Source organism: Desmodus rotundus, chromosome 1 (assembly GCF_022682495.2).
Source record: "Desmodus rotundus isolate HL8 chromosome 1, HLdesRot8A.1, whole genome shotgun sequence".
Taxonomy (NCBI): domain Eukaryota; kingdom Metazoa; phylum Chordata; class Mammalia; order Chiroptera; family Phyllostomidae; genus Desmodus; species Desmodus rotundus.
This window is the reverse complement of record NC_071387.1, coordinates 155,853,488-155,877,168: the sequence shown is the minus strand read 5'-3', so window position 1 is coordinate 155,877,168 and position 23,681 is coordinate 155,853,488. Positions and strand designations below refer to the sequence as shown.

The following is a 23,681-nucleotide window of genomic DNA, read 5'->3' as shown; positions in this document are numbered from 1 at the left end:
ATCCCTGTGACACACACATGCACCCATGTGTGTCTGTCTGTGTGTATGTGTGTATATACAACTCATATACTACTAAAACTATAGTGTATAATGAATTGTTAATAAAGAACATATTTTTTAATGAACTTGGCTTTGTTTCATTATTAGAATAATGCTAAGACTTGGCTTTGTCTTCCAGTAAACATTCACACATTTTGATATCAACCAGCCTGTCTTAATAATATTGGATACAGATTTAGTGAATTCACTCAGCTTTGGCTAATTTTTCTACTAGGTTTACATGCTACCAGTGTTAATAATTTCACATTCTGGTTGACCAGCCAGCTACCTTAGGGCGTAAAAATTCGATATTTACTAAAGTACACTTTTCTCTCTTATGTTTTAAATTAAAATAAAAATTTATACATTCATAATCATATGAATAGACTATAATATTTATCCTAGGTACTTGAAACTATAAAATCTTTTCAGCATCTCAAAAAAACTAAAGGGTTCTAACTAAAACATACTGGGTATTATTGTTTGAAGCTTTAAAATGCAGCCGATACAATCAAACTCAACCCTTAAATGCTTTACATATCTATATTACAGATGCTCCTCGTCTTACCATGGGGTTACATTCTGATAAACCCATCGTAAGTTGAAAGCGTCAAAGTTCAGAATACATTTAATATGTGCTCATAGCTTAGCCTAGCTTGAACATGCTCAGAACACTTACAGTAGCCTAGTGTTAGATGAAAATCATCTAATGCAATGAATACACTGTAGGGTATCCGTTGTTTACCTTTATGATCACATGGCTGGCTGGGAGCTGCGGATTGCTGTCCCTGCCCAGCATCGTGAGAGAGTATCATACTGCCTGTTGCTAGCCTATGAAATGATCAAAATTCCAAATTCCAAGTACAGTTCCTACTGAATGTGTATCACTTCCATACCACTGTAAAGTCAGGAAATTGTTAAGTCGAACCATGGTAAGTTGGGGATCATCTGTTAAATAAGCTATCAAACTGTATTTGTATTTTAGGTTGCAACATTTCCATAAGGATAAATGAAAATTTAAATGGCCCAAGGTGATTACATGTGGAAATAATTTTTGGAGAATTCTCTACCCTCAGTACCATAAGGGCAAACAAAAAGTGATTAGTATCTTTTTGCATGTGGTAAGACAATTTTAGAAGTGTATATTAAAGTGTTTCCAGTGTTTGTTAGCAATAGTCAAATTTATATTTAGAAATCACATCCTTTTACTATGTGAGATTTAATTTTAAATCTCTCCTACATAATTCACAATTTTAATTTTAAAGCTATTTATATTAATAAATATAAGGAAAAACATATTTAAACATACCAGTGGTAGAGATGAAAGTTGAGATGAAGAAAATACATGAAACATAATGAAAGAAGGTAGTCAGAATCATATTCTAAAGTCAATTCCTGTAAAAGAACATTCAAGGCAATGTTCAATTTATTTAAACACTGGTTTCAGGTTTATTAACCATCATTTGAAATGAACGTACTACATAACAAGCAAAATTTTTGAGCCAGAATTTTTCTCATACGTATTATATTTTCCAAGTGATAACTAAAACGGTCTATCGAAACTGGTAACATATGCTACTCTTACGAACCTAGTGTTAAAATGAAGTGCTAGCTGAGGTGGCTACCTAATGGATAATGAGGTCTTCTAGGCTGCGCTTGCACAGCCTTGAACAAGAGTCAATTATCAAAGCTGTGTACACTTGGTAGTCAGATAGCTTCCATTAGAATGACTGTTCCATTAGCTACATAATGCCTGGACATTGAATAAATTGAAAACTGTAATAAGTCACTGTACTTAAATGGACACACACAATTAGAAATTGCCTGAATAAATGAAATCTATGCAAAATAAGATGACTATGATATTTAGAGAACAATGTTATTATAACAGACATATCATGAAGATTGCTGGTGAAGAGGAAAACCTATAGTTTGACTATCATTTTATTTTTATTATCCCCACCACATATTGATGCTAACTAGAAGTGGAATAGATAAAAGGCTTAACTTTTGTTAGTTGTTACACAGTGGATTTACAAAGGATAAACCCTTTCCAATGTATTTGGTTCTTCATATATGTACAGGAATTAAGAGATCATTCTAGTCAGATTCTTATCAGAAAACAAAACAAAAAACCCAACTTACATTGATCGACAGGATAAAACTTGAACTCCAACCAGGGCCGGTAAGATACTGTCTTTTAATGACTCATAAATGTGTCTTTCAAGATTGTTTTTTATCATTTACAACATTACCTTATGAGTTTCACGACATAAACAAGAACCACAAAATTGATAATTTTTACATGGGGGACAAAATCTGAGAAAGAAATATAATTTTTTGCAAATGCAGAACCATTATTCATCTATTACCCATAAATGAAATTAAGGTCATGGATAGCAGGGTTTTTTTTAAGAACCATGCTTTTGAATCAGAGACCAAAGTTTTAACCTATGTACATGACTTCTTAGCTTCAGTCTCTTCTGCTGTGACGTATGTGTTCGTATACAACAAAGATCCTTTACTGACATGAGTTTGTGAAGTAGTGAGCAATAGCATTTGACAAAAAGAACTGAATGCATATGCAAAGGAAGGATTTTGGGTTCTGATCAACATCGTTCAGCCAGTCAGGTACGACAGCAGATCTGCTTTGTAAAGTGATTTGGTAATTGAGACATTATAAATCCAACAGACAGTATGTCCTGAATACAAAGATGAACAAAACTTAATCTCTGCCATTCACAGAACTTAATTTTTTACCAAATTAGAAAAGACACTTTAAATATTAACTTTGGTCCAAGATAGAAATTAATAAATATAAAATAGGTACACAAAAAGTCTTCTGAAAGTCAGATATGGCGAAAGAGAACTCCAAGGGTAAAAGCCCCATGGTTGAAGTACTTAGGTGTTTCCTAGGTCTCTCTCATTTGAATTAGGCACAATTGTTACCCTTCATTCACTTACTTCAGATAATTCAACAAACATTTATGGAACATCTATTATGTGTAAAACATTCATTTAAATGAGAAAGAAAACAAAGACATTTGAATATGGTACAGTCCCCAAACTCAGAGTTACAATTTAAAGTGAGTTAAGAGTAACTTACTTGTGTATAGTATTTCCATTCTACAATGCTATTGTACATGTATCATTTCTTTAAATCCTTGAGAACCATGGCTACTGAAGACACAAAAGTTGACATTCTTTCTATAGTGATAAGAAAAAAAGACTGCAACGAATCATGATTGTCTTCAGTAGAGCCTGCAGGGCTTTACATTTGTGTTTCTGAGAACACATTCTAATTTTAGTGTGTATGTGAATATGTTGACTCACTCTAAAATAGTTGTGCTGCTCTCCAGTGTGGCTCTGTGTGCAGGAAGGGAGATGCGTAAGCAGGGTCAAAAGCACCCTGCAAGGGAGTCAGCCCCAGTGCTCTCCTTACTGAGGTAACTTGAAGAACAGACATGAATTTATAAAGCAGCTTTGGCATTCTTTCTCAGATGTATATTTTATTTTGTAATGGCCATTATTAAATTTTTGGACCTGAATGAGTCTTAATAAATGCTAGTAGCGTACTTTGAGAAGCATTAAAATATATCTCACGTTCAATGTTATTTTCTTAAATAATCTGAAAATATTTTTATCCCCCAAACAAGTTACTTCATTTTTTAGAAAAACATCATCAAAGTTTTAAGGGCAGTACTACATATGATAATAACATGATACATTTCTTTTTAATAATTTTGGGTATTTTTTCTGAACTATTTACAGTTTTTTCTAATACAGGAGAATAAAATAACTAGTTGAGTTGTTAAGTAACTTAAAAGGCAGTAAGTTAAATAATGCACTTCATGTTGCATGAAATTTCACTTTTTTCCTTCACATTTCTTGTAAAGTAGTCAAGTGTGAGTCAAGTATCGTCCAAGTCTAGATTGTACACAAAAAAATCTCAAAGCAGGATTTTTGAAACAACAAACTTTAAAACAGCACCACCAATGCCCTGGCCGGGTAGCCCTGTTGGTTAGAGCGTCATCCCCATATACGAAGGTTGAGGGTTTGATCCCTGGTCACGGCACATACCAGAAGCAACCAATGAATGCATGAATGCGTGGAACAACAAATCTCTCCCTGTCTCTCTCTCTCTCTCCCCTGCCCCTTGCTCTCCCCCTCTTCCTCTTTTTCTCTAAAATCAATAAATAAAAGTTTTAAAAAGCACCACCACCAACTCTTTTAGTTAAATTCATGAAGTATTGTTTTTAAACTCATAAAACCATTCAAGAAAGAACCCTCTCTTTCTATTAACTCAATCTCAATAGATGTAGGCATTTCCTGGTAATGAAATCCATCCTGTGAATGTCTACTTTAAATAAACTCAATGCATATATCTCTATTTTTGTATATATGCGAATCACCTCATGTCCAGGGCTTAGAACAGATTCAAATTCAAGTCCCACCAATTTTTTTCGCAATTCAAGTCAATTCATGTGCATTATCCACCTACAATATGTTTCAGGCACCTTCCCAGTCATATCAGGAAACCCTAACATGAAGATGACTCCACAGAGATTATAATTTAGGAGGAAGAAGTGGCAGATATCATTTGCTCATTTATTTAGCAAGTGTCCATTAACCATGTGCCTGGCAGAGTCTAGATTTTGGACTCACGGACAACAAAACTCAAAGTTGGTCTGGGATATCCTGGAGGAGGGAGCCCAGTAAGAGCTTATTAGAGGCCATGGAAAGAAGTATCACGTAGCCAATAAGGTTACGGGGTCCAGAGCCCAAATGCCTGAATCTTAATGCTAGGAATCCTTCTCAGGCACTCTCATCATGCACACATCCTTGTCAATCCCCTCTGTCCTCTTCTTTATTTTTTTTAAAGATTTTATTTATTTATTTTTAGAGAGAGGGGAGGGAGAGAGAAAGATAGGGAGAGAAATGCCAATGTGTGAGAGAAACATCAATTGGTTGTCTCTTGCATGCTCCCAAGTGGGTACCTGACCCAGGAATGTGCCCTGACTGGGAATCGAACCAGCAATCTTTTGTTTGGCAGGCCAAAGTTCAATCCACAGAGCCACACTAGCCAGGGCTCTGTCTTCTTCTTTAGTTTTATTCAGTCATCCCTTTGGGAAAACACTTTCTCATATGTTCTACATGTTAGCTAGCAATAACTAATAAATATTTAGAGTGATGCTTATTATATATATATATGTATATATATATATATACACACATGAAGAAACAGAAAAAACTATTTTAAAAAGAAATTATAAACTAAGAATACTTGCAGTCTTTAAGCAAGAACCCTCAAACTTCACTAAACATCTAGTATTATGCCGACAGTTCTCCCAGGAAGGTGGTGGTGAGAAAGCTTCCCTTTGAAGGAACACTGCATATGATTCTGAGGTATGGACGTGGTGGACTACATTTCGAAACTTAGAAATTGTTTTCATTATTTTCATAAAACTTCCATTTGCCATGTAAAAGAATGCTTGGCCAAGGATTACTGGTTAAGGAAACTTTGAACAATCTAATTCAGTTATTTGTGTTAAAACACCCGTATGGCTTCCTACTATTTTAAAATTTTTTATTGTAACTGTACAATGGGCTGTTGTGGACACAATGTGAGAAATGAACCATTTAAAAATTCTTTCTATGTAAAGTAAATTCTGGGTTTTTCAACTTTAAAACAGATTTTGGGGGACAAATTATTTGTGTTGGGAACGTGGCTGTGTTATCGGGTACACGGTGGTAAGCTAGATTCTACTCAAAAGGCAAGACACGTAGCAACGAGACATGACACATTCAGGCTCTTCCTCTAAGATCCAGCTCAAGTGTTCGCTCCTCTGTGAAGTGTTCCCAGAGCCCTCATGCAGTACCGATCAGGTCGTTTCTTTCCTGTGTATCACAGAATATACTACAGAACCAGCATGCAAGAAAAATAAAAAAGAATGCCACTCAGCATGCAAATGTTCCTATAGTAATTATTGAAGAATAAAGTATTCTATAATAGAAAAAAACATTTATTTTTTTCAAACTCTCACAGAATATTCCACTTCAATTCATAGCAGATAGAATGTTAAAAATCTACTGCTAGCTCATCCTAAGATGCCAGCAACTTGGACACTAGATGGTACAATTAATTGTACACGTTGGAGAGTTGCTCTGGAAGAGAAAAAACTTCTTTGTGTGACCTGACATGATGCTAATGGCCATCAGCTGCAAATACATGTGTTCATTTAGGAACAAGTCCAAAACTTTGAGATTTTTTGTTGTTATAGTAGGACTGAATTCCATACTGTTCAACCAGTTATAGTTTAGTTTTGTTTGTTTGTTTGTTTGAGAACAGAGCAAACACATGGGGCACTGTAACAGACACTAATACTTTCCTTACACAACTTGATAAAGTTCTCAAGTGAATTCCACAATAGAGTGTCTAAAACCTTATAGTCCTTATCAGTTTATTAAATACTTTCTGTTAGTAGGAAAGAGTGTAAGCTCCTTTACGTAATGGAAATAAGTTATACTTTTATGACCAGTTCAACTTTCAAATAATGAATAGAAACACCAACAAAACACTATGCTCTGCAGGTAGGAAAAAAAGCAGCCATTTCTTTAACATAATGGAAATACATTGCATTTTACAGTAGATTCAACTTTCCAATATGGATACATGCCCATGAAATGAATGAAGTGCCTTCCAATTTTCTTCATCCCTCAAGGCTAGAAAAAGAACAATCCCGCCACTTCTAATGTGAACAGGTGAATAAATGGATTAAACTATTACTTTCTAGGTTTCTTTCTTTCTTTTTCTAATGGCAAGGTTGGTTATTTGGCAATGTCTTCCTAACCACCAGGATGGCATGCCTGCTCACCACTCTTCTGGATTTGTCTATTCCGTTGCCTTTAACATCTTCCCCTTCTAGAATCATAAAACAAAATGAACCACGTTTTGTTTTGCTGAGGTTTTCTTTTATAAACTGTAATTTTTTTCAACTTAAAAACTGCTGTATTCCAGGACATACCTCTCAGACACACACTTAGACCATGTCCGAGCGCCAAAGGCAGCCTGACTGGGTGACCAGACAGCCAGCAGAGCCGGCCGGCTCGGCAGAGGCCCGAAGTCAGGGCCTGGAAGCATCGGCCCCACCACGTGCGTGACATTAAGATGATCCACAGCAATCCTGCAAGACTACATTTTAAGTAGAGCTTCCAATTTGCTGTGGTTGGCATGACCTAATTTTGGCTTGAAAGGTACATTTTTTTCCCCTCTGGGTTTTACTGACTACACATTGGAGAAAAAAAAATTACGTTCTTAAAGAGATTCTTACTCTTCCCTTTCTTAAGGAAATTTAGGAAATTTAACAACTGTTGGCTGCTGGCTAATGCATAAACTAGAGTCTTTCTCTAGCTTCGCCTACATCTTGACCCCTCATGCCAAATATTTCAGGCAGTCTATTTATAAAGTTCATCACTTCCCCTGTTACTTCATCTTTAGAAATGCCAATAATTTAGAAACTGGAATAATACAGCTGGTCTCATAAACCAGGAAAAGAAAGATTCTATGGAAGAGATAATTTTCCTGTTATAACTTAAGAATTCAATTTCTTTTCTTCTCAGTTTTACAGTTAAAAGGGAAGTAATGCTAATATTCTTTATTTATTTCACCTTAGTGTCCAAAGAGGATTCAAAGTTCTAAAGATTTTGAATGCTAACAGAAGTTTTTAATTCTGACTGCACATTTGAATCATTTGAAATACTTTTTCAAAATAATAATATGTAAACCCATCCAAGATCAATGAAATCAGAATCACTGGACTTGGTTCCCCAGCAGTGCTGTTTTGTTTTTTTTTAAAGATTGTATGTATTTATTTTTAGAGAGAGGGAAAGGGAGGGAGAAAGGGAGAGAAACATCGATGCAAGAGACAAATATTGATTTTCAACAACGATCGGTTGCCTCTTGTATGCGTCCCAACCAGGGACTGAACCCACAACCCAGGCACGTGACCTGACCAGGAATCGAACCAGCGACCTTGTGTTTTGCTGGAGGACACCCAACCAACTGAGCCACATGGGTCAGAGCCATTGCTATTTTCTAAAAGCTCTCCAAGAATTCAAACATGAAGCCAGATCTTGAAATCCACTGTAATAAACTGTCTTAGTAATACACAGCTTTATACCCTAATACAGGTATGTTACAGCATTATCTTATGTGGATGTACGATCTTGAATTTAACTAGTCTGTCCATTTGTGAACTGACTGCCGTTAAAGAGCTTCTCAGCTATTGCATGATGTGAGAGAAAAACTCATCTGGATTACCTCGCTGACTCAATAAATCTGTAAGTTGCAATCATAGAAAGCTCTGCCTTTCAAAGATAAAACAGCCCTTATAAATATGCCCCTTTCCTGCAAAACCAGCACTGGGGGCTTCCAAGGGCTTAAAAATTACTTGAATCTTTGGAAAGTTTCCAGTTGCATTAAAAAAATAAATCTCACCTTATGATATTTACTGACTTGTAAATCTCTAATAATCCACTAATTGAATTCAATACTGTATACTTAATTTACTCAAGGTGATAATTTTCTAATTGCATGTGTGAGGTTAATCTATTTGAGATCAAAATCAGTACATTTTATGACTTCCAAAAAAGGAAATCCATTAGATCAAATTTCTCAGTCTTTCATAACTAATTTAATTCTCTACTCCAGTCACTGGGAAACAATATAATCGAGCAGTGCAGCCCAGTTCCCTTTGTCCTTCCCAGTGTGAAACTGGGCTTTAAATAAGGAAGATTTGTGGCTTGTGGAGGTAAGGCGCTCTACAGACTTGGAATTTTATTCCATTATGTAACTAAGATAATCATCTAACCACCCTCCCCCAAACTGGATGTGGTTCATTTTACAGTAAGGCTTCCTATGAAATAATGCAGTCTATTTCTTTTAACTTGTAGAACTCGTATATTTATTTTTTAGTCATACCTGGCCTTTTCTGTCCTCTGATATGTACACAGAAGCTGTGTGTGTGTGCGTGTGTTGTAAGTATGTTTGGCAACATAGGAGGAACAAGTTCAGTTTCTTCGATTCTATGTGTCTTATAAGGCCGTAGTTTGTTATGTCTTACAGATTTATTCCCTTCTATTACCGTAACTTATTTTAAAAATATGCAAGAGCCCTGGCTGGTGTGGCTCAGTAGATTGAGTGCCGACCTGTGAACTGAATGGTTGAGGGTTCGATTCCCAGTCAGGGCACATGCTTGGATTGTGGCCCAAGTCCCCAGTTGGGGGCATGTGAGAGGCAACCAATCGATGTATCTCTTGCACTTCAGTGCTTCGCTCCTTCTCTTTTTACCTCCCTTCCCCCTCTAAAAGTAAATAAATAAAATCTTAAAAAAAATAGAGATACACATGAGTTTTTCTAAAGGGTATGACATCCCTAAAGTACATTTATGTATTTTTGCTTTTTTAGAACACAAAAAGGAGAAATACCACTTGAATTTTTTTAAAATTACTTTTTCTAAGAGACAAAAGTTGAGTCTCCACTGCATAAAATATTCTTGTGGTGTTACCTCCCTGTTGGTGCTATTCTCCCTCATTCGTAACTTTTCCACACCCTTGTTAAAACAGTGAACTGCAGGGGAGGGCCTGGATCAGGCCATCCTTCCTTTCAGCTGTGTCTAGGAAATAGGGTGTGAGTGGGAGTGGAAGAGGAGCAAGTCCTTGAGGTCACCTCCAGATCTGTAACAGTGAGGTTTTCTTTCATACCAGAGAATGGAAAGGGGATTAACTAGACTCTTCCTCCTTTTGGTACCATCCTCATTGCTTCATTAGCTGCCCCCCATTTCAACAGCACCTACAGTCCTGAGCAAGGCCTGAATGGGGAGGCAAGGTTGAGAACATGGGAGTTCATATAAAAAACTCATAAAAATCTGTTATGTTATCAGAGGGAAGAGGAATAAAAAATTCCCTTTTCTAGAACACTGCCAGGATTTGACTCATTATTTAAGACTCACCTTAAGTATCCCTTCTGCTACTGAAGATTGACCCGACTAGTCATCTCCCCCAGAAGTTGAACATTCCATCAATTGAGTATCCACTTTACCTACAACATACCTGCAGTATAGCTTTTATCACATTACATTCATAATTGTACCTGGCATGTTCATCCCCCTCATCAGACTGAATCCCTGGGAGGCAGAGACTCCATCTTTCACTTTTGTATCCCTGACATCTAGCAAGACACCTCCTATCACATACGCAGTGAGTGAAATGACTAATCAATTTGTGGTGGAGGTCCAAAGGGAAAGTTTTAGGGAACAGCAGTGGATATTTTATGGGCACTTGCCCAAGACAGTTTTCAAGTTATATGCTTATTTGTCTCTTTAACATGAAATTGTATGACCAAAGTTCCAGATTTATCTTCTAAATACTGGTTTTCACCCAGGCTTCACCTTAAAATCACCAGGCAGCTTTGAGAAACAGCTGTGTCTGGATGGCAGTCCAATTTAGTTTATATCTCGAGGTGGGACCTGGACATCAATACAGATTTATTTCTTTTGAGAGAAAGGGGAATGGAGGGAGAAAGTGAGGGAGAGGAACATCAGTGTGCAAGAGAAACATCCATTGGCTTCCTCTTGCATGCCTCCAACCAGGGACCTGGCCTGCAACCCAGGTATGTGCCCTGACTGGGAATCGAACCAGAGACCTTTTGGTTCGCAGGCTGGCACTCAGTCCACTGAGACATACCAGCCAAGGTTTGACATCAGTATTTTTTAAAAGCTGGCCATATAGCCAGGATTGAGAAGCACTGCTCAAAAGTAATTATAAGAAGGACATGTCACTTAACATAAACCCAAAATCAGTTACAGTTTGCATTTTTTGAATGGATTCTGTTTGGGAAAACTGTGAGTTGATTTTAGTCCTTGGATAATCAAAAATTTTGAAAAGGCTTTCAAAATGTAGTATTAGCTACATCACAACCTTCTGGAAATATTACTAATAATTTATGTAATTATCCTTTATAGAATTATCCCACAGCCATGACTTCCTCCTCAGTCTTTGGGTAATCCAGGCCTTTATAGTGAATACTTGTTTCCTGTATATTTAGAACTCAAATGGATACTAAATATAGATCTGGTGTTTTGTGGAGTCTTAAGAGTGTGCTTTACAGCTGGAAGGTTCCAAAGAGGGAATTCAAATAATATAGTCAAAATCACATTAGGAAGTAGGCATAACTAGCTTCGGTGGTTTCATTAGAGAGACGTGAACATTACCAGTGGCACTTAATATTGCAGAAAGTAAACAGAACTCCCCTTGCCAGTGGGCACCACAACGTGACATGGAGGCTATTTATCACTGCAACCAATTAATTTCAAATTACACATCTAATTCCTAAATCAGGAAGTCACATTTCTAATAAAAAGCATTTTTAAATACAGAGAACACAGGTTATTTGGGTGTTTGCATAACCCCAATAAGCATTTGCTTCTCTGCAGCAGTACAAAATAAAGTAGAACCAAATGTAGTTACTAAAATCCACTGTGGAAATTTGGCAAGGAACCCATGATTTTAAAGATATGGTAGCTATTAATTTTGAAGTCCAGAGCATATACATTTGGTAATTCATAAGTATCTGAGTCTTGTTTGATCTCTGACCAGCCTCTCTGTCCTTACTGCTAGTCAAGGACACAGTAATGCTTTTATGAAAAAAAACAAAAAACTGTAATATGAACAAGAAAGTTCATATTATTTCTCATAGTAAAAATTCTGAACACAATCCTTTTCCTTTTCTTTTTAAATTCCTTACCAGAGAGAAACATCTATCAGTTGCCTCTTATATGCGTCCCAACTGGGGCTCAAACTCACAACATTTGCCCTGACCAGGAATCAGACCTAAACCCTTTGGTGTGTGGGATGATGCTCGAACTGAGCCACTCAGCCAGGGTCCTTTCCTTTTTTTAAAAGTCCTTTTACTGAACACAGAAATATTCAGTTACAAAATGAAAGGCCATGCATCGGATGAATAAATTTGATATAACATTTCCTAGTTTTCAGGTATAATGCAAGGTGTTCTAACTTGCTGGTATTTATTCCACATCTATCTCTGGTTTTAAGGGTTTGTTTTTTTTTTTTTTCTGTTTTAACTACAAAGAGGAAGTTATAAGTCATGCTTGAATTAAAATTCTCCAGAATATCTATCTGTACTTATTAAATTAACTAGCTTCTGAAAGCCATTTAATATTCACTTATATATAAGAAAACAGGACCCATATATGAGGTCTGTCCAGAAGGTATCCAGCCATGTAATATGAAAAATAGAGACATTTATTGAAGAAGATACAAGATACAAGAAACACGGTATATAGGACCATGACACCTCCGTCCCCTTCACAGTAGGCACCTTGGGACCTCACACAGTTCTCCCAATCACCATCGGCCACCCCTCGTATTTTCCTGAATCTCATCAACAGTCTGAAATCTCTTCCCTTTCAAAGGTGATTTTAGTTTTGGGAAAAGGCAGTCACAGGGCGCCAAATCTGGGCTGTAGGGGGCCCGAGTCACTTGGGTGATTTGATGTTTTGCCAAAAAACTCTGTAAAAGATGTGATGCGTGAGTGGGTACATTGTTGTGGTGAAGCTGCCAATCACCAGTTGTCCATAGCTGCGCCTTCTAAATCATCCAAATAGTTTCCCCAGAGGAACGGTAAAGCTTAAGGCAAAATTTGATGCAGATTCATTGCTCTGGTCACTCAGTCATTTTGAATGTGAGGTCCACAGAGTATACATGATCACTCAGTGGCATCTACCACCCCACTGACTAGTACAGTGAAGGCGTCACTGTTCATGCATGCACATTCCAGCTCACCCTCCTTGGCTGCCAGGTTAAATCACTGCCACACAAATCATTCTCTTTATATTAACAATGGTTCGACTTTTTCTTGATAGACCATATATATCCACATATATATTTTTTTTCCTCTCCACATTAACAACATTGAACTGTATCATAGACCAAGAATTAGTTCATTTCTCTTTTAAAAACCATACAAATATATCACACAAACTTAGCTTTAAACATGTCATTCTGGGGTTACTGAATACTTTTCCCCAAGATGCCATGTGAATTTAAGTTTCTATAATTAAATCATTTTCTTTTTCTTGTCTAATTGCTGAGGTAATGTGAGATTTTGGCTTCATTGGCAAAACAGTAGACTCTGAAGACTGACTATGTTTCAGGTTCTAGCTCTGCCTGTAGTGAAGTGGGTAACTTTAGGCAAGATGCTTAAACATTTTTGCCTTAGATTTTCATCTGTAAAATGGGGATAGTAACAATGCCTCTTTCATTAGTTTTGAGGAATAAATGAGTTAATGCATGTAAAGCCTCAAGCCCTTAGAACAGTGCCCAAATATATAGTGAGCCCTCAAAAAGTGTTACCTGTGATTGTTACTGTGTAAATATAGATGTAATTAATAATACTTTCTAATTAACAATATGCATTTTCACACATAACAAACATTATTAGAATTATTAGAGATATCTTGAGTAGTGATGCTGCATAAAATAAAAGTGGAATTTCTAATTCATAGTTGAAAATATCAATTACATTTATATAAGACCAGTCTTACTTCCAACCTCCAAGCCAGTATGAGCTGAAAACCAACTGGCCAACATGTGCTCAGGCAGATGGGAAAGGAAAAGACTGTCTACATTCCCTCAAGAAAGCCGTTCTGGTCACTGCAGTCCAACCTATCATTACCCATGCAGTGAGGCTCTTTGATGGGCTTCACAGTCTATGAATAATACATATTTTGGGGACAGATTCACACAAATAGTCTGTCTTTGTTCCAAAGTCCTGTGACTAAGCAAATGCAAAGAAAGCACTACTTCCCAACCACAAAGAAGGGTGGGACCCACGTTGGAAATTGAGGCAACTAGCAAAATTCAAAAAAAAAAATTTTTGAGATAAATAGGCCCCCTCATTCATATCCTAGAGAACCAGGAAAATTTCAAGTTTCAAAAATACTCTTCCCTTAATTTTTAAAAATAAAATTAGAAGAAAATCTTATTATTTCATTATAAAGCATTATAAATAAAAGAGCTGACCATTTTAGAAGATCTGGTATTTAAAAATATTTCACAAGGTAAACCATATTTACAAATATTCTTTAAGTTCTGTGAATCTCACTAAGAGGAGTAAGATCTCTCAACTCCCCATCCAATGATATTTAGGATTGTAGTAACACTTTGAGTAATAAATATAGTAAAGGATTTTCAAGATTACATTCAGGGTAAGTACAATTAAATTTGCCCATGGAGTTTTGTCTCAAAATGGTGTTGTGCATGTATATTCAAATCGCAGCAAAAAAAAAAAAAGATTCTGGTTGTTCTCCAGTACCTATGACCGTTCCCTTAATACTGGCAGTAGTAGTTATTAAGGTTCAGTCTACCTTTGTCATGTACGAGGGCAAATCTCATCCCCACTGCTGACGGCTTTGAGTGGAAGAGTAGGAAGCTCCCATATTCCATGGGATTCCACCAAAGATTTTTTCAGTTCGCCACCTGTGATTCTTGGTGTAGACTTTCTATCCCAAGAGCAAATATTCAGGATTACCAAAACTAACCAATTTCACGTACCTACAGACTAGTTAAAAAGTAAAGTTATCTGACACATAAAGTCATGGCTAAATTAAAAGATTGCCAGGAGAAAGTGAATTGCAGAAATGTCCTTTATCACTCATCTTAAACATATCTACCCTGTTTATGTCATCAAAAACATTTCAAAGTCAACTTATGACAGCTGCATACATTTCTATATTTAAAATATAATGGAAAATAATTCACCTTTCTTTAGGAATTAAAAAACTTACTACAACAATCATTTGATACAACTCAAGACAAGATAATTTAGCAGTTAATCTGTATGATGTGACAACGAAGCCAATAAAGTCCAAGTAAATTATTTTCTTGCTAATATGTGAAAAGTTGTTTCAAAAAGATCTGTTAATGTATATGAGTATTGCTTATTTATCTGACAATATATGTTCTGACAGAAACTATGCCTTAAAGGGTATTTCATAAATTTTCTTTATGAAGAAATACAGTAACTAGTTATCCTATATATAATTAATGTTTACTTTGTATGTGGTCATTCATTAATTTTAGCTCATGTGAATTATAACTTTAATAAAATTGCTTAGTTTTCCTGAAATTTGAGTTGGTTTCATGACAAAAAATATTTCAAAAATCTAAAATTAGCACATATGTACATTTAAAATCTTCAATTCTGGGAGATACATAGATACCATGATCTGTAGACAAATATTGATGTGTCCATTGTCTACCTGCATGTGCATATATACGCAGCATGTACTTACTACACATACTTCACTTAAAAGTCATTGCTAACTTATTAAGCTCATTATTTCAGGAATGAATGCAGGTTTCCATTGCTCAATTTTTTTCATTTATATAAAACCAGGGAAATTATTTGCTATGAAGAAGACAACAAAAAATGAATTTTTATTTAGAATACTTGGTAGGACTAGAGACACCTCAATAAATGAAAATCAAGTTCAGAAATATTTACCTATCATGATTTCAAAATGTGAACATCTACAAAGAAAAATATCACATTATTTTTAGAGACTATACAGTTTATCATGTCTCTATAGGATAAGATTGTTTAATTGCTTTTGGTTTAATTTAATGGTGTCAAACACTTTAAAAAAATCCATATTATCTATGAAATCAAGTCACTGGTATATATGACCATACCCTGAATAGTATATCACAATATTTTAAAAGAAAGCTTTGATTTAAGTAGGAAAGTAGGTTTGATTTTAGTAAGAGGTATGTATCTACTGATTCTGAAGGAAATTTTGTAATTGGAAATTTGATTTTTCATAAAAAATATTTGGTTGATTTTAAACATTCCTACAAAAATCTACTCAAATTTAACACAATACATATTCTCATCATTAAAAATATTTGTGAACTTTTACAATTTTATTTCTAATGGAAAGTAAATTTTTGGTCAAAAATATGTTTAAAAGAAAGCTTTTGGTCTACTGATGTTGTAAAAGTTTCTTAGAAACCTCTTAAAGGCTGAGTACAATAAAACGAGGGCGATGCATATATTCTCAGCTACTCTTTAAAAAAACCTGTAAAAGTGACTATAGTGGCATGTTCTGACACATTCTTTTCATAAACCGAACCCTGTTAGTGACAGCAGAACAGATTGTGTGCATCTGCTGGGAATGAGCCAGATGACAGTGGAAAAACGCACATGGATACCTTGGCACAGCAAATAAAAAAATGGAGAAAAAAGGACCTGGAAGAGAAAGTGCTCAACTTTAATTGAAACATTCTTTCCAACATGATGAACTTCATCCAACCACCTCTTGTAGCCTGTCAATTTTACATATAAGAATGTGTTTTAAAAAGGTCCTTTGTAAATTAGAGCTGTTTTGTCTTCTCTTAGCACTAAATATTGACTTAGGCTTTGGAATATTTCTTCAAATTATGGCAAATGTAATAAGATTTAAAGTAGAAAAAGAGGCCAAACCACTCTACCACAGTCTGGTGCAAGAAGGCTAAACTTCTAAAACCTTTTCAGGTTCAAGTCAAATTTTAAATATCTGGGTCAGTTTTGAATTACGTGGGTGTTTTACTGCTACATACTAGAGACGCCACAAATTCAAATATTCTGCAAATGTGACTATTGTAAATGCTGCTTGCATTCAATAGTGCTACAATATTTCATTTTATGCTGATCAACCACAGTATTGTTTAAATAGTTGGCTCAACAGCACTACAGAGGTCCATACATAAAAACAAATGTGCTTCTATAAATCATATTAGGAAGTTCTCTTGGATGCTCTGATTACAATGAAAATTCATTCTATACAGTCTACAATGCAAATTTTAAACTGGAGACCAAGTTGTTTAATAGATTACTAGTCTGACTGAAGCAGCTGCAGTAAAAAAAAAAAAAAAAAATCTGGTGATTAACTGCCATTTTCCAGTAATCATAACCCTGGAAAGGGCTCCCAAGCAGAGGGAGGGGTTGCAGATGGGAATAATTCTCTAAGCCCATGTGCCTTAGAGGGCTCCATCATCTTCATGCAGACTTATTATTACTATTATTATTATTTTTACTTTTATATTAAAGCTTTTAGAGGCATCCTTGATTGCAGTGTTGGGAGCCGTCCATGCGGTTTTACTATAGAGAAGTCCACTCTGCAAGTGTTTCTTGTGCTGAGCACTCTTTCGCCAGGCATTAAAACAGGGCTAGGAAAGAAAGCTGAATGCAAGGTGCACACTAGAGGGGCATTATTCAAGAGCATAAGAATAATCTCAGGAGGTTGTAACTCCACAGGCTTTCTAAACTCGGCAGGCCTCATTAGCATTACCCATCTTCGAAAATATGAATTTCTTTGAGAAATTAGGTGGCTATAAAAACAAAAAGGCGGTAAACAGGCTCTGAGACCAAAATAGTCCCATTTGCATCCGCGTCTTACCTAAGTTTGTTTGTGTTATCAAAAGGTGTAATCCTCAGGTAAAACTTCTTGCATTTTCTGGACTATGTTATATTTCTTCTCCCATGAAGAAAAAATACTGAAATTAAAATAAGTTCACTTGTTCATCATCTCAAAGTTGATAAACTACAATTAAAATGAACAATCCCTCAAATCTGAAAAATAAAAAAAAATGACAAAAGAAATGCCATTTACTTATTTTTTAACTCTTCAAATAAAAATGCATTTTATCTGTAACTAGTAAATACAATTCATTAATTTATTCAACAAATATTTATAGAAAATGTATTATTTGCAAGTGTGACTGTAAAATAGAAAGGTGAGTAAGATGACACTCGGTTTTCATTAATATTATTCATTCTTACTGCATACAATGAAAATTATGTAATAAGAAATATGAAATATTAATATATCCTTCAAGAGTGGATAATACTAATGTTAAAGAAAAAAAAAGCCTTTAGAATTCCTGGCGTGGCTGTTTTCACTATTAAAACCACCTAATAATTCTATTCACATCAAATGCTTCCTTCAATCTGAGCTTTCATTAAAACTAAGCAGTAATTTATCTGAAATTCAAAAGTTTCAATAAGTGACTTGTAAAACTTAAAGGTACAATAATTTTGTTTTCTGGTTCCATACGGTTCTAAGTATGATATTTATTGAATAACATCTGATTGTGTGAAAGGGTTTCATGTTCTTGAAGAAGTCTATTGTACTTACTGATAATTAACACTTGCCTAACATAGCATCAGAATTAGGGACTTGCCCTGATAGTGACCCAATTTTAACAGAATAAAAGTATTATTGAAAAAGAACTAAAAATAATTATTCTACCAAGCATTTCTAAGTAATCATCATTGGCAGGAAGATAAAATAAAATATAGTGTTATAATAATAATTTACAAATTACTAATCACTACATTGTGATTTTATATGTGTCATCCTGTTTAATCTTTACAACTCTAAGAGGTGGATAATTACATCCCCATTTTACAGATGCTGAAACTGAGGCTTTCTGGTGGTTAAATAACCTGCCTCAAGCTACTAACCAGTAAATGGGAGGCAGGATTTTGAACCCAGTTTGGTCTTTGTTCTTAACCATTACCCCGTATCACTTTGGGCCACTTTGTCTAATAGGACATATATATGTATAATTTAAAAAATGATATTAGTAATGGTGATGAGGTTCACAAGCTCTTTATGTTTGCATATCAGAAAAACCGATTTTCTCTTTCTGTTGCAGTCATCCTCGTCCTCTCATGCTTTTTGTCTGTTACTCTCTGCTCTCTCCCTCCTAGCCACCCCTCCCTATACACACGCACCCCAAGTGCACACACATGCACCACACCTTGGACTTTTTGCCCAACATGATGTTTTCACAGAATATCGTGCAAGCCATAACTTGGTTCAACTAGGCCAATAACTACTCCCTCCTGAGAATTCATAATGCTGTGCGTTTTTGCCGTAAATGTACTATCCACTGACTCTAAAGCTTCCTTACAAAGACACCATCCTATAGACTGCTGTTTCAAGATCAGCGTCTGGGGTTCTTTCATGACTTGGCACTGGGCTGTGATGAACCACATCAGTCTCTCAAGTGTAAGGAGATAAGTCAACACCTAAAACAATTATATGACTTCAAATGTGTAGTCAAAACAAGTTAAAAGCGCACCTGCTTTCTCACAATACCAAATATTTTGAAGCAAGAAGAGAACTCAGGAGAGACTCCAAAAACAATAAAAATTGAGAAATAAGGGTGAGGTTAAGAATTCTTTGATTTTTGAAGTTATAAAATGAGAGAAGGGAAAAATCACATAGCGCTCGATCTAACTCAAGGCAAGAAAGATCAAACAGTCCTAGAAGGGACATTGCCCATTCATTTCAGCCAAAGGGCCGTAGGGAAACAAGCAATGGGGCTGAGTATTTTACGCGGACCTGTGTAAATCTATTAATGTTACTGTGAGAATTTCTTTTTTGGTTTATGTAAGGGGAGAAAAACTCAACTGTGAAAAAAAAGAAAGATGTAGTCAAAATTATTTCCTTAACTTATAACCTATACAGACTCTTAAGTGGTCTTTGGATAAACACCAGAAATGAACAAATGGATACACTTTCTTTTTTTTTTTTTTTAACAACCAGGTTTGCTAGTATTAATTTAGTTAAGAAAAAAAAATCCTGATGGAATTAGGTCTGGATTTATACCATTTTAACATATTAAAGAAGGGTGAAAAGATCTACTTTCTGGACCATAATACCTTTCCTTAAAGACCACCCAACAACTTAACGAGGTTCCTCAAATGTGAATGGAAATCAGGCACCTTGAAAAAGAACAGTACTTGGTAATTTATTACTTAACAGTTAAATTTAAAAAAAAAAATCTTGCCCAGAGAATTACCTACTACGAAATCTCCAAGAGATTTATGTTTTAATCAGGTAAAGTTTTTATAATACTTAAAGGGCAAGAAAACTCATTTTCTATTTAAAATTTTTTATCTGGTACACATTAAATAATTGGAGCTTTACAATGTGTCTAACAATATTTATCAATCCATAATGATTCCAATTATCTTACAGTTCAGGAGAATTCCAAGGAGATAAAGAAGTCTCATACTGTATCCTACATAAAAGCAGTTTTAATGGCTGAATATGATTTTTAAATAGAATGCCTAATTTTGTAAAAAATAAATGTCAAAAAATACTGACTCCTGTGTACATTGATATATGCAAAAAAAAGTTTAACATTCCCCCCCTTGTTAATGAGCCTTGAAACTGTGCCTGGTGTAAGGCCCTTGCTCATCACACCTTGCTCATTAGGGCAAGAGTAGGCCGTTGTGATCATACTCTTAGGAGCGCCTTTAAATTTTAAGATCTACGCTGTATTAATTTCTTGATACTATTAGGAAACACTTGCATTCACAGAAAAATAGTTGCTTGATATTTAAACATAATTAAAATTATATTTCTTCTCTATTTTAAAGAGAAAATTAAAATACATTTAACTATTGGTCTGACTTGGTAAATTTTATATAGGCAGTTAACAATTGGTTTAGTTGGTTAATGACTAAACTAATATTTAAACACCATTTGTATAATGCTAAATCAATAATTTAGTATAAAAATAAAATTGAAACAAATGTCTATTATATAGTAGCACTTTCTACTTAGGGCTCCCACTTAATACATTTTTGTCAGAGAAGGCTAGTTTTAGAAGGGTGTGCTGGCAATAATCTGACTCCACTTCCCACAAATGAGAATTCTGCTATGATTGAAAGGAACCATGGCAGCTAGAAATTATTTTTTAATAGGATTTTAAAAATCACATTGGTAATGACTGAAAATGTAACTGGTAATTAAAGACTGGTTTTAACAATTTTTTACTTTATTTTACAAGGAGAAGTGTGAGCTTTCAGACTACAGTTTCAAATGCAAAGAATATTAATGCAGATATTTGGAAGTTGATTTATTTTGCATGGTAATAAGCACACTACTTACACTGTACCTTTCAAATGAAGAGCATAAACCAAATCCGAAAACTAAAGCCCACATTTTTTCTTCATATTTTGACCTAGCAATCATTAAAATTGTGTGTATCAATAAAAATTACTGTAGTGCCTCATATTGTGGTGGAACATTGCTATTTCCCAAGATAAATACAAAAAACACACAACGTTAATTTGCATCACAAAATGACCTAACATAGCTGGAATATAATGCACAGGCTTCATTGAAAAGAAACCATTATATTTTTCTCTGCAAAGCAACAACAAAAAAATACAGACATCTGATTGGGCCTGCATGGGCTGGAAGGAGGAGGGTGGGGAAGAGGTCTCTTTCTATCTCACACCTATTGTTTTATGCATTCTAAACTGCTATAAGAAAGGAAGAAGCAACATAGTGAATCCACTTTGCAGTTAATGTCTTAGTGATTTAAGAGGCTGAATTTTCAAGCTAAAGAAGGGAAACATTATGCTTTTTCCTTACCAAAGTGACTGCCCAGGAAGAAGGCCCTCTGCTCCTTAGCCTACGTAAGGGGAAAAAGGACATTACTTGGGGCTGAAATCACTCCGAGGCAGAAGAGGGGAAGTTTATGATGTGGCACCGTGCATGTATCTGGTCTGCAGCCAGCAAGTTTTCATTTTGTAGCTCTGCTGCCTGTACCTGCGCTGAATATTCAAAAATAAAACTGTACCAGAGCTCTACCTTAGAAACTGGATGTTACAAAGAATTAAAAGAGTATTTCACTTTCTTTATCCTGAGGGTAATTACTGTGTTTAAAAAGAGCTGAAACTATAGTAACTTAAGGGTTTCTCTCTTCTTGAACTGCCCAAACTACCTTCCCACAAAGCCATTTAAGTTAAATGGGACATTTACAGACTCACCTCCATGAAGGATATAACTTAAAACATCTGCTTAGACACGTATGTTCTGTTCGAATATAAAGAATGTAGCAAAAAACTGAAAAATATAGGGGCATTATATTCTTAAAATGTGTGTTCTTCTGTGTGTGTGTTCATTCATTAAAGAGATTTTGACTGCAATTAGGTAGTCGGTCTTATAAAGGCTTCCTTGTGTGACCATGATTTCTAAAAATAAAATGCTCCAGTGAATATTTCTGCTAAATAATCACATCTTCAAAATTACTTTAAAGAAATCCCAATTCCCTCATGTTACATTAAGCAATAATACCAGCTTTCCCTAATAAGCCTTGGTTGTACACCTCATGCATGGTCAACAATTAATTAGAAGGTTAAAAAAAGTTATGTTTACTATATTAAGTACTAGACTAATTTCCTTGTCTGCCCTTACATATTTACATTAGTGAATCTATTTTCTGATTTTGAAAAATACGTAAGCATATCTAAGCTAAAACTGCCTATATGCGGGTTTAGGGAAAAGATGCATTCTCTTTCTTATCATTTTAACTTGCTGGAAGAACACAGACATGAAAAAAAGAGAGAGGTAGTTGTTAGCTGTTAAAAAAAAAAAAACACTTTGCATTCTATCAAAGGACCATAGTCATCATTTTTAAAAACCAACATGATAGAAATCCGTAGTACCTGAAAACAATATATATGAATTCTTCGTGTGTATCTTATCTGTGACAACAAGATACAAGAAGAAAACCAGACCTCGCTCAGGATGCTATTTACAAAAAGCAGGTTCTCACTAGGGATTGCTTCAGAGATCAGTTTCTCCAGTCTCTAAACCCAAGTTTAAGGTACTTTAGTTAAATAATTAGTAGAAGATCTGCATTGTCATTCTTCATGAATAGCAACCACTTGCAGGATGAGCAACATTGTTCCATTCATTTCAAATTTACAGCATTAAGAATTAATAAAGTCTCTATAACGTCTGCATTATTAAAGAGTAATGATTCCTGCAGAAATCTGCCTGTAATGGTTTACTGTTTTTATTGCTTGTAATTATCACCGATTTCCTTTACAGTGCCCTCAAAAGATTCTCTTTATGTGTACTTTGAATTTTGTTTACACTAGCCACTATATTTTAAAAATAAATACAGTGATTTAACTTGGCCAATACAATGACTACATAAAACAAATGCATCATGGACATCTCCATATGAATGTTACTCATTTTACCACCTGAAACCAAAACATGGACTTACAGAGCAGGTATCACATAATATCCATCTTAATGGGAATATGGCTTTTTCCCTGCAGTTAACATTAAAATAATACAAAGAAATGTGATAATACTATTTTGAATAATCTTTGTATAATCTTATTTTTTTTACAGTGGTACTCTCTTTCATAGAATTTTCTTTACTGACACACATAAAAACAACTAACATAAAAGAACATTGATACTATCTACTCATTCTTAAAAGAGAGAAGTAAGGAATGGGTACCTCTAGCTCCTTTATCTCTAAATTTATGCCTCAATGCATCTGTAAAATAGTTACTATTGAATACTTGTTTCATGCAAAAATAATTCTAGTGCACTTTACAGAAGTTAAATAATATTAAAATTACAAAACTTTCAGACATTTTCCAGCATTCACTGTGAGAAGGGTTATCAATAATTGCTTTCAGAAAAAAACTTGACAGTTTCCTTTGCTCAGTAACTACAGCAGACCATTACAAATTA

The 23,681-nt window shown here is 35.1% G+C and overlaps 1 protein-coding gene across 21 annotated transcripts in view; it reads right to left on the bottom strand.

The window, feature by feature from the left end:
• Nucleotides 1-23,681, bottom strand: part of MEF2C (myocyte enhancer factor 2C) — a 161,473-nt gene that overhangs the window by 112,031 nt on the left and 25,761 nt on the right. For 3 of the 21 annotated variants that reach the window (XM_053911963.1, XM_045197816.2, XM_045197827.2), the window contains one exon: nucleotides 17,556-17,652. The exons of 16 other annotated variants lie outside the window; for them this stretch is intronic. The gene's annotated coding sequence lies outside the window, so the exon portion shown is untranslated. Of the gene's footprint in view, nucleotides 1-1,348; nucleotides 1,435-17,555; nucleotides 17,653-23,681 lie in introns of those variants that run through there. 2 more of the 21 variants (XM_053911968.1, XM_053911990.2) reach the window with 2 other exon arrangements.